Raw genomic sequence first — 12152 nt, forward strand, 5'->3', positions numbered from 1 at the left:
TAGCCAGCAGGACGCGTGCTCTGGAGCGAGCCGCGGAACCACAGCCCGCTCCGGTCCCAAAGCCCCGGCAGGGAACGGCAGGACAGAACAAGAGAAAGCTACCGGCTACCGGTATTATGGGTCAGAAGCGGCATCCCAAGTATAAATGATAGGCGCCCCATGTATAAAGGATCTAGACTGGAAAAGGAGAGCTGGAAAGAGTAATTCTATGATTTAACATAACCGTAAGGGAAGCTGTTGCACCAGATTAGATGGGAAGAACAACACTGCTCACTAAGATCACTTAAATCAAAGTGGGGATAAAATCCAGTGCTGGATTTTGAGAACTTTTCAAACAAAACCACTCTGAGCTGCTCTGCGATATGCAGTAGAAACAATCTTGCAAGCAGGGTAGGGAACTGAAGGCAAGAGGCAGCTAGGTGTTGGAATTTGGAAGATGTAAGCTCTTGGAGGGAATGAAATAGAAGCTGTTTCCATTTGCTATTTATACGTCCTCTGGCTTGCAACTGCAGCACATATGAATCAATGCTTTAATACAGAGTCTTCAGAATGTTCTCTCTCGTGCAACTTCTGTTAGGTTTTGCACAGCTCCGGATTCAGATCTCGTGATCTGGGGGAGGGGCTGCTTTTATCCAGATGCTTTCACTATTTTACTGCACTATGGGAGAAGCAAATTTCAAATCTCCTTGTCGGGGAGGTAGTTACATTAGTAACATGGAGGGGAAAAGGGGGGGGGGGGAATGAAGAGACCCCCACCCCTTTCATTCTCTGAAGGCCCACACAATTTCACATGGAAAAGAATTCACACCAAGCCACCCTCCAAAGATGCCCTCCTCGCTGCTTGAAGTGAAAGAGGCAAAACATAGGGGTTACTTTTCAGCCTACCAACCATTTGATGAAATGCTGCTTAGGTGTAACAACCCAAGGATACAGCTGAAAACAAAACATTTTATTTTAAGGTCTTTTTTCAGCAATTTTCAGTGAATAAGGCAGAATTATGAATATTCACCAGATACTCAGAGCATAAGTCATCAATTCATTTGTTTCTGCAAATGACAAGCAGAGGGAAGTCTTGATGCTCCAGAAAAGCATTTCAAAGGTGAAAATCTAGAGAGAACTTTCTTCTTTTTTATATATCTAATAAATCCATGCATATACATTCATATCTACATATTTCAGAGACTTCTCTCAGGCAGGAGCAAAGAATATCAGTTTAAAAAGATTATAACTAGTATTGCAGACTAATTTGGTATAAAATGGTCAAAGATTTTCTTATCAATTTAAAATTATGCCATTTCAAGGAAGCTGACAGTTGGAAAACATTAGCCTCAGTCAACTCTGACATTTCTTGTAAGCCTATGTTTCAAGACTAAATACTGAGATTTGGCGTTACTGATGTTAGGCCGATCCTTTCATCAGTCTGAATGTTGAAAGAATCTACATTTGGCATGGGGAAAAAAAATCCTCATGAAAAGAACCTCAAAATTAAATTATTGTCTGGGACTACAGTGGTATTGGCAGAGGAATTCCAGGGGAATTTGGGTATAACCCGTGAAGTCATTGTGTGCATAAGGTTTACCTCGGAGTCCAGCAGACTTACACAATTCTAGCAGTATATCAAAATGCAGAACTTTGCAGATTGCATTCAGAAAGTTCCCCTCCTAGACTTGAGAGCTTGTGACAATGATTACAGGGGCTGGAAAAAAGAAGGGGCTTTTTTCTAACTTGTGGACTTGTCACATGTTTAAGAGCAATACTGAAAAGGAGGTGGACTAGTTATGAAGAAGCATATATAGCTGTACCAAAAAGTAACCAAGTATCTACAGATTTAAAAAAGAAAAGTTTTTCTTTTGCTGCTGTTGAAATTCTCTTTGTTAGATAACAGCTCCAGTTAATCCTCTAGAGGATATGCCTGCAAAACCAGTCTCTCTTTGTTGGTGCTTAATATGCTAAACATGTATTGATCATCTTGCAGGTAACTGCTAGAGAACTGGTCATTCAGCTAACATTCAACAAGTTATTAAAAGACTAAGTGGTTCATTAATACATAAAGTAATGAAAAATCCACGTCATTTATAGATTACAAATTTCCTGTACCCTAGATACATTACGAATGGCTACGTTTGTATTGGGATAAGGATGTTGCCAAGTTCAGTCCAACTCTTCCTTGTTCTTACGCACGTGCACTCTAATAGCTGCAGTAGAAGAAAATGAGCAAAGTCACTGCCAAGAACCTCTGCTCACACACTGAGAACAATTGTACTGGGATTTTTCATGTTGTTGTTCAAAAGCACCAGGGAATATCCCAGTTACCCCCACCCCCAGCAGCAACTTTCCGGTCTCACAAACAGATTACAAACCACTTCCCTTTTTCCTAGAGTGAAAGGATAAAAAAAAAGTATTCTACCATTGCATGCTACCAATTTCACAATGCATGAAGAGGAATAACACCACCTCTGAAAACAAGTAGCAGTTAACACTAGCTGTGTAACTGCTTGTGTTTTCTCTCTCTTTTTTTTTTTTTTCTACCAGATTAAATCATTATTTTTGTTCTCAGCTGCAGTGCCTAAGAACCAGTCCCAGCAATATGCTGAGAACAATGACACGCCCTCCAATTGCTATTTCTCTTCTTATTTGATAAACAATTTTATTCACACAGAGTTATTAATAAATATTCTTCCAACTACTAATATATGCAGAAATGAATTTTCTTAGAAGTTGGTATGTGATCTACTAATGACAGTTCTTTAGAAACTATAATCTAAAAATATTTCAATAAATGCAATTAACAATTGATCCTAAAGAGTTTAAGAGTAAAATATGTCAAGTAGGGTATAAAAATAATGTATATCATTTGGTGATGCATCACAATAGGACATAATTGACTCACAATACCACTGCTATTTCTAGGTAGAAGATGACCTAAAAGAAATAGACCATAAAAATGCAAAAAGAATTTTGAAATCAGACGCATTCAAAATATTGTTGCTTCTCTATCTTTAGATTTCTTAGAGAAAATCATACTGAAATTGATCACAGCAGTCAAAATTTTCATTTTTAGCCGAACAACATTTTCTGATACAAAATGGTGGGACAGAAATTTTTAACTCTGTCTAGTGGATGAACACACAGCTGAGCCATCTTCATGTTGCTGATGAAGACCCTCTGCAGGGCTCCCAGATCATGCCTACTGCATATTGTATTTTTTTTTTTTTTTAATTTGGTAATGTGCACAAATATTCAGAGCGAATAGGATTAAGGCAATTCATTTTGCATATGGTCTCTCTGAATATTCTTTAAACCTCTAAAAAATTAAAATAGTCGATTAGAAAAAATAAATTTTTAATACAGGTTAGCAAATTCTACACAATACTAACCGCAGAGGGAATGGCAATGCTGCTGATACTGCCTTGGCTCCTTCTACACTAAGCATCACTGGAGTATTTTCTAATAAAACAACAACAGCTGTTCCTAGATATATGATGCCAGTAACAGTTGCCAGTCACAGAAAACTTGTGATAATACAGTCATTTGCCTTTAGTATTGCATGAAATGACAGGTAAAACATACTGACAGGACTTGGAGAAAACAACATAATAACTGGCATTTTGCTACCTGTTACCATAAAACTCTGAGCTAATTAGTCCCTCTCCAAATGCAGGAAAGCACAGAAAATATATAAAGGGCAACAAAAGAATAGTGTGGTGTTTCACTGTCTCAGTCTCTGCATCACAACACCAAGGGAAAGACAAGAAAGACGACTCAGCTAAAGGCAATGAAGTGATTGACTCAGACATCAGTAGATCTTTCAGCCCATCCTGTGGAATTTCACATTAGCATATATAATAGACACCATTCAATCAAGAAACTTGCTTAATTGAGATGTTTCCTAGGAAACCAATATAACCCTGGTACTGTATAGAATGCAGTGACCACTCTAAAATGGGATGCTTCCTGGTAACTATCTATATAAAGTTTACATGCAATAGGCATCATTTTTGTAAGTTTAAACCTCATAAGGAAACTATCCTGATGTTTCTGAAACTAATATAGGCAAAAATAATCTTTCTTTCATTCACAGGCTGATATTAAATCCTCACAGGTCAAGGTTCTCTCCGGATTGTTGCAAATGGTTATTCAGATACTCTATTTTTAGATAATATATCAGATGATTACAAAGATGTCTGATTTCAAATTATGAACATTGTATTTGGTGGAATTTGATGGCTGTTATGGCTGGTAATGAGATACAGCCTTCTTCCCCACTGTAACAGGAGCTTTAATAAATTTTTGCTTAGAGGTAGGTAAATACTAACAGGCAAAAAGCTCCTGGGACATTCTAAAGACAGATTTTCATAATATCATCCTAAAGGACATTATTTCTGGGGCATATTATGTACTTTTTATCTTTACTAAGATAAATTGCTTCTTTTAGACTCAGCATTCAGTAGGCTAACAGCAGATCAAAAAAGAGAACACTAAAGCGTTACAAGATGATGATGAGATTTCTCTTGAAGCAAGAGTATCCTTTCCACTGAAACCATAATGCTGAAACATGCTGAAGCTACGTGAAGGAAAGATTGGGTAATTTTTGATATAGAATCTTCACTGGAACTTAGGAGTCCTCCATACCTCCCCTGTACTATATCGGCATGTCATACAGGCTATTCTTTTTTACCACTTCTTCCCAATACGAGGATGCGCCCAGATCCTGTTTGCTCCTTGCAAGAATGTACAGGATCCACAACACGTTTAAGTATAACAATACATGCTCATCACTTCATGCGCTGTCAGTGGGCAGCACTGAGAAGAGTCTGGCTTCCTCTTCTTTACCCCCACCCCTTCATCGGGTATTTATAGACATTGGGAAGACCTCCCCAGAGTCTTCTCCTCCCCAGGCCAAACAGTGCCAGCTCTCTGCTTCGCCTGACATGACGTGTGTTCCGATCCGTTAATGATTTACCTGGCCCTTTGCTGGACTCGCTCCAGTACACGCACGTGTGCCTTGTACTGGGGAGCCGAGAACTGGACTCAGCACTCCAGATGAGTCTCGCCAGGGCTGAGGCAATGGGTGACCTCCCTTGACCTGCTGGTGACGCTCGTCCTAATGCAGCCCAGGATGCTGTTGGCCTTCTTTGCCACAAGGGGACAAATTCGCACTGTATCTGTAGTAGTTATATTTTGTAATTATATTGAGTGGTAACATAGGACCAAAGTTGAATTTTGAAAATTACTGAACTATTTAGCAGAGCTCTTAGTCGCTGAATCACCTACAGCTTGGGGGACAACTGTATTTAGTACAGGGTTGTAGAGTCAATTAATGTCTAATCCCGGTGCTTCTATTAACTGGATTAACCTAGTTTCCGACTAGAGCAGGAAAAAGGATAAATCTGAGTAGAATTCTGAAAAGAGGAAGAAACTGAGGGGAAGTGAAACAAAGGATAAACTTCCCGGTCACTTCCAAATTCTGGAAGCTTAGATTGACAGCATTTTCATTTAGAAGTGTCAAATGAGAAAACAAGGTTAAAGAACATATAGCGTAGTCCACAGGGGCAGCCTTAATGCACTGTAGCCAATGGGGATTTCCCCCCTTCTAAGGGCTACTGTGTAGGCACAGCATCCCTCCTTTCTGCAGCGCCAGGCCTGGTGCTAGTATGTCCCCCTCTGGTGTGCTTAGCGCAAGTGGGAAATCAGAAGATTTTACCAAAGGTTTTAAAATTCCAGTGGAGATAAATCTCTGATCACCAAGGTAAAAGCCCCCTGCCTTGTACTCCTCTAGCCAGGCAATAAGACAGCTGAAGAAATGGAAACATCGGTCAAGAAACAAACCGATTCTTATTCTTCTTGTTTTCACTCCTTGTTTTCACTTGAAGAAACACTCTAGTTCCACCAGCCAACTACCTGCTCCCATTTAGGAAATGTCATGACTGCCATTAATTTAGATTTTTTTAAAAACACCACCTACTGGAATGCTTCTCAGGATATGCTTTTCTTCTGCCATTTACTCATTACTGCTCACTAGAATTCTTTATAATTAATAAAAATGAAGAATATCACTAGTGTGATCTGTTCCATAGGCCAAATAAGCCACAAGAAATAACCTCATGCTAGACAGTGACAAACAATGAAGCAGAGACATATGTTTGTTCTGTTCCCCAAGCATAAACAGAACACACAGTTTCCCTGACTAATAAATTTACTTTCATTTTAATTAAAACAGAACATTTAGTTACATTTCCTCTGTTCTGTCAAATAATTAAATAGATAAATGGCTAGCAGGGGAAAAAATGACAACATTTTCTTTAGTGCCCAAATTGTACACATAATCGATTACTACCCATCTGTTCACTAAAGGTGTAGGAAAGACACATCATATAAAGCCTTATTCCCTTAAAAAAGCTTGCTAAAGTACTTCACTTTTGATCCCGTATCTCCCAAAATGAAAGAAGTTTTTCACAAAGTAGAATCTGTCAGTTCTCTTTGGCTATAACATTACATAAACTATTGTTATTATTTTACTCTTCCGATTCTTTCTACCATTAAATCAAAACTACAGAAGAGCGGCTCCCTCTGAGGAAACGATTGCAATGGCAACTCCATAGATTCTAAGCAAGACGGAACAATTAAATAATAGTCACGTGCAAGACAAGACAAAAGACTCCACTCACTTTCCCTGGTAGTAAGCCTAACTACTGAGGTTTGATTAATGCATATGATCCAGGAAGATAATAGTTTTTGCTTTAAGGAATTCAAGAAATGGATAATCAGCCACTTCCCTTGGTAGTTTATTCCAATGGTTAATGGCTCCTGTATTTGGTAATCTTCACTTACTTACAGTAGTTTTTAAGAAAATCCATTCAATCTACTGATAAAATGTCTCATTCTTCCTATCTCATTGTTTCAAACTTGTTAGAGAGATGTAGGTAAACTGGAGAAATACAAAATGGGACAGGATGCATCCAGCAGTGGAGTGCGGTGACTGCCATTGCTGGGGAAATACCCTCTGCTATCTATTAAACAAGCAGAGGAATTGCCCAGCAACTGAAAACCGTGTCCACCTTACAAAAAAAGCAAGAAGAAAATTCACAGAATTACAAGACTGGTCAGCCTTGTAATTGAGCCTTACCTCAATCCCTACCAAATTTATAGATGAAATCATCCTAGAAAAAATTTCCAGGCTCATGGACAGCAATTAGCTGACTTGGAATAGCAAGTATGAATTTACCAAGAGCAAATCCTGCCTGACCAACTTGTCTTCTATGATGAAATGACCAGATGTAGACCAACAGAGCAGGGCCAGCACCTTTCCTTGACTTCAGCAAGGCTTTCGACAGTCTCCCACATTATCCTCATTGCCAAACTATTGACTTACGGGTTGGAAGTCTGACTGGACTGCAAGACTCTGGGAACCACATTTCTCAAGAGTTGATATTGCTGTAAATGAAAACTCAGTGTATAGTATGCATATATTTACGCATCTAACATTTCACTGCTTGTATTTTAACATTTGCAGTATGTGGACTGTTTTATGTTCAGATGATTCAAAGTTAATACTAGTTAATATTAATTTCATTTAATATTCATTTGATTTTGACCTTACTTGCACACTACATCGTACTACATCTAAAATTATTTTTATCAGTGGCATTTAATGGAATCAGTACATCACCATAAGCTAAATGAATAGGCAAAAATTGATCTCCAGCATTGTCCTGTTCTGTCCCAATGCAATATCAGTATTAATAAACAGACATTATTAAATTCCAACACAGACATTATTAAATTTAGGGGGTTTTTTCCATGGCCAAGACCTAAGACCTTTAATATGTCTTTTAATTAATAATGTATTTTCTAATTTCGTTGCTTATACTGTAGTGCATTTTTTTTAACCCTATCCATTGTAAAAAGTTCCTAAGTATCGCCACAGTTGGAAGATAAACCACTCTTTAGCTAACGCTACAGTTACTAACATGCTTCTGCTACTTCTATGGAAATGTAGGTCCAAAGAGCCTGTTACAGAATATAGATTTTCAAAAAGAGTCAGGGGACAACTCAGACTTTTCTGTCTGGAAACAGAAGAAAAATGTCTCTCAAATCCTCATACTGCTAAGGAGAAGGAAGAAGGCTCCAGAAGCAGAAACACTGCTTGAAAGCAGCTGCCTTCCAAGGCTGTCCAAACTCTTTCCCAAGCCCAGAGGGGGAAGCCGGAGGATGTGCCAGGGGCAGCACCCAGCTGCGCGGGGCTGACCCCGAGGGGCTCTGCGGGCCCGAGGGCAGCGGGCGACGCAGGAATCAGACAAACTGCTAGCACTGCATGCGTTACAGCAGCCACCACACGCTAACCCAGGAGCAGAAGCACACAAGTGAAGGAAGCTTGAAGACCTATAACCCATGTCAGGGGCTTAGACTTGCAACACAATCGTCTGATACGCAGAACTTTTCTTCTTTTTTTCTCTCCTTTTTTTTCCCCCCTGGTTACACCTCTACCTCCTGTGGGTAGGTTTGCTCCAAGATTCGTTTGTTACCATGCACAAAAACTCCTAAGAAACCCTTGCTGGGTCACATTTACTCAGTGAGCCCAGCAGCACAAAAGGACAGGGAAACACGCAGCCCTTGGCATCTCCAAAGAGGGAGCAAGCACTGGGGACAGCTCGGGGTGGGAAAGTAACAGTGGGCAAAGCCATCTAGCTTTCAGACCAGCAGAGACCAGCTTCAGAACCGACAGATACCTTGGCTTTAAACTCCTGGTATTACTGATAAGCATTCATGTAAATGGATGAATTTCAAAGTATGGCAGAAGTCTACAGTCAACTTAAAAAGCCTTGGTAGAACTTCGACAAGAGTTAGGAGAGGGAATTTGAACATTTTTTGAAAAAAATGTCTCACTTCTTTCACTACACTCTTCCCTCAAACAAACCCAGTGGTATATAATGCAATAAATTTGTAGATAAAACCCAAGCACTAGTGCCTGATACAGGTAAAAGAACTATTTTATTATTAGTTACCATCATTTAAGCATTTAGAGTATCTCAAATGCAACTAAAGCATAGTAGTAACTGCATAGTAATCACACATAGAAAAATCTGCAAATGGAAAAAACACTGAATAGTTTTAAAAAATGTATTTGTTTTTCCAAAAAAATATTCACAGTAATACCTGAAAAACAGATTTCCTTCTTAGTTATACTCAAGACAAATGTTAGGTTTATTCTGTAATGGAAAGCAAGCCAATCATCTGTATACTGCAGTTGGTTCTGGTTTTGAATTTGCAATCTCCTTATCTATCTTCTATCTTTAGTGTCGTATTGTTATAATGTCTTGTATGTTACATGGCTTATCAAAACAGTATCCCATGTCTTCATTGCTCATACTATCCTGTAAGTTAACTAAAAACTTTATAGAACAGACCAAATTATGAAAAAAATGGGTGAGAAACGATGTTTATTGATGCATAATATGCCAAAATTTAGGACTATTAAACTGCTAACTCATGTCAGTGTACTGTTATTAAAAATTGTTGATTGACTTGTAAAATGGACAGTATTACATGATGCCGAGAAATATCAATAAATACGCGGCAGTCGTGGTTATTTTTGAGAGACTGAAATCTCATTAGTGCCTCAGAGATAGCACCATTTTTTGTGCACACTGAAGTGGCATCCCATGTGGCTCTTAGGTAAACCTGAAACATTTCTTGAAAGAAATTTCTGGCTTACCTTAAAATAGAGAAAATGTCTTTATGACATGTTGCAGGTTTCAATACATTTTAAGCACTAGTCTGTCTTTTCAGCTAGCACATTTTCTGTGAAGAGTAACATGTTGAACTAATGTTTTGAGTGAGAGGCTCTAGAGACAGAACGATCAAAATGCTCTTAATTGACAATGTTTAAAAGAACAAAAACATACCAAAATGATTACAAGGATTACACTCCTGGCTTGCCTGATAAGTTGGATAGAACTGTCAATATAGCATTTGAAAAATAAAGTTTAGTCAGTGTCAAAGACATCATCCTCAAAATTTAAGACACCCTCCCCCATGTTTCATAGCTGCCAGCTGAAAGATGGATGAACATCAACATATACCCTTTTGCTCTTTCTTATAGAGGCAGTCTGCAGATAAACTCTCTGAAATCAGTTTCCTTCTTTCCTCTGATTAAGGAAGAAGGCAAAACACACTGTAAAAACTCCAATTATGGAATTCTTATTTCTATAGTATCTGTAGTTTCATTATCACCCTTTCCTTCTTTCCCTCTTCTGCTCTTGGTGGAATTCTTTGGTTTCTCAGAGTATCAGAGTATCTTTAGTATCTCCTGTACTCCATTGCTTAATAGCAAATGTGAGCTTCAATATCAATTTGTTTAATGGAGCACATGGTCATGATTTTTATCACTTTTTAGAGTTTTTTATTTTGTTTTGGCCATAAACCAAATTTATTTGCATTCCACTGATTTCAATGCCATCATGCACCAGAAAAGAGAGATGTACTTTTAGAAGACTGGTGCTTTATACAGTTTTAGGTTTTGTGATCATACCAGATTAGTCCCTGGATTCTGCAAAGATTCATATGTATAGCCTAATTATTCTACAGTGAGCAGCTTCCATGATTATGATGGGCAAAATTGGGTCTCCATGTGCTTGAGGGATCTTTAAAATGTTACTGCTGATCTGCTTGCAATAGTACACTTTTAGGACATTTATATAGGTCAGATTTTACAAATGTTATTACATACTTCAACTTTCAGAAACATACCACTACTTCTTAATTAATTAAAATACTGTTTTCATATTTAGTAGGAATTACTTGTGACAAAAAATAAAAGTTTTGGTTGGAATATGTGTATTTCCTACAATGCTAAGAGAATAATTAATACACTTTCCAGCAGCAATCTGGAGATCATTTAGCAGTGAACACTAGAGGTATACTAAAATAATTTCTGTTAAAAGTTTTAAAAACTCAAGATCAAGTCCTGGAAGGTATTACACTGAGAAGCCCCATAGCATATTCAACCCTCCATTAACTTCACTGAAGCTACAGTAGCTTCAGAGAAGCAAGAGTTTACCAATCCTTTACTTCACAACCAAGATTTAAGTAATCTGCTTTGAGCTGTGTCAGCAGGATTAATTACATAAAGAACTCATTAGTGGAACCTTTTAAAAATACAGAGATAAATGGAATGAGAATTGGGAGTTCAATTCTGCTACTGTTAACAAATTTCACTACTGTTTCCACATGCCATTTACAAATTCACGTTACAGTCAACGGCCATCCAGCAGTTGGATCACTACAGAAAGATGGCAATTTGCTAGCAGATTAAAGATAGACAAAACAAGAATTACGTCTTCAGCATACAGTTTGGATATAAAATACTCCTACTGTGGAGATTTGTTTTCTGTGTGTGAAATGTATTACAATGTTCTGCATGTTCTAGGAGTAAACAACCATCATTCAATGTAGCTCTGCAAGGATATGTATGTATATATCTGACTGCTGAATAAAGAAAAAGACACCTGGGAACCACACTATGCTAAAAAGAAGATACTTAGATACATTCACACAAGTGATTCACTGAACAAATTTAAGGTAAATTCTCTGTATCTCTGTCAAAGGATCTTATGCAATATAAAATATTGTGGGGTTTTCCATCCTGAAATTTAAGCTCAAACTGCTGGTTTGAGCTACTTACTACCTCCTCTGGTTTTCTTTCATACAACCAGGGAAAATATTTTTAGAATTTTCCCTCTGCAATTTTTCTGTCTTTCAAGTCCCTCATATTGTGAAATTGCCCATAATATACAAAAAAGTGCCTGTTGGGGAAACCACAGAAGTAGACCTCTCCATCTCTCAGGATTTGCTATTTTTTTTCTTCCTGTCTCATTTCTAGGGTTGAAACAGAGATCCTGTGATATATTTGTATTTTATTCCCTTGAAAAATTATCTCATTCAGTTCCCTAGCCTTTCTTATAATGGTTTCTTTTTGACAGAAATTGTAAAACCTTATTTTTAAGCCTTTTTGTCTGCCACTAGCTCTTGCAGAATAGCAGTGTACTGCATATGCCCTTACCATTGGAATTTCATCTCTATCTTTCAGTTTTGATGCTTTTAATAGGTGTTAAATAAAGTTAGATTCAGAGTTTTCAGGTATTATTTTTATT

General features: G+C 37.9%; 1 protein-coding gene across 9 annotated transcripts in view; it reads right to left on the reverse strand.

Moving 5' to 3' along the window:
* The window catches only part of CDH18 (cadherin 18), a 506683-nt gene that overhangs the window by 244437 nt on the left and 250094 nt on the right, over nucleotides 1–12152 (reverse strand). The gene's annotated exons all lie outside the window — the stretch shown is intronic.

This window comes from Haliaeetus albicilla, chromosome 21 (genome assembly GCF_947461875.1).
Source record: "Haliaeetus albicilla chromosome 21, bHalAlb1.1, whole genome shotgun sequence".
Taxonomy (NCBI): Eukaryota; Metazoa; Chordata; class Aves; order Accipitriformes; family Accipitridae; genus Haliaeetus; species Haliaeetus albicilla.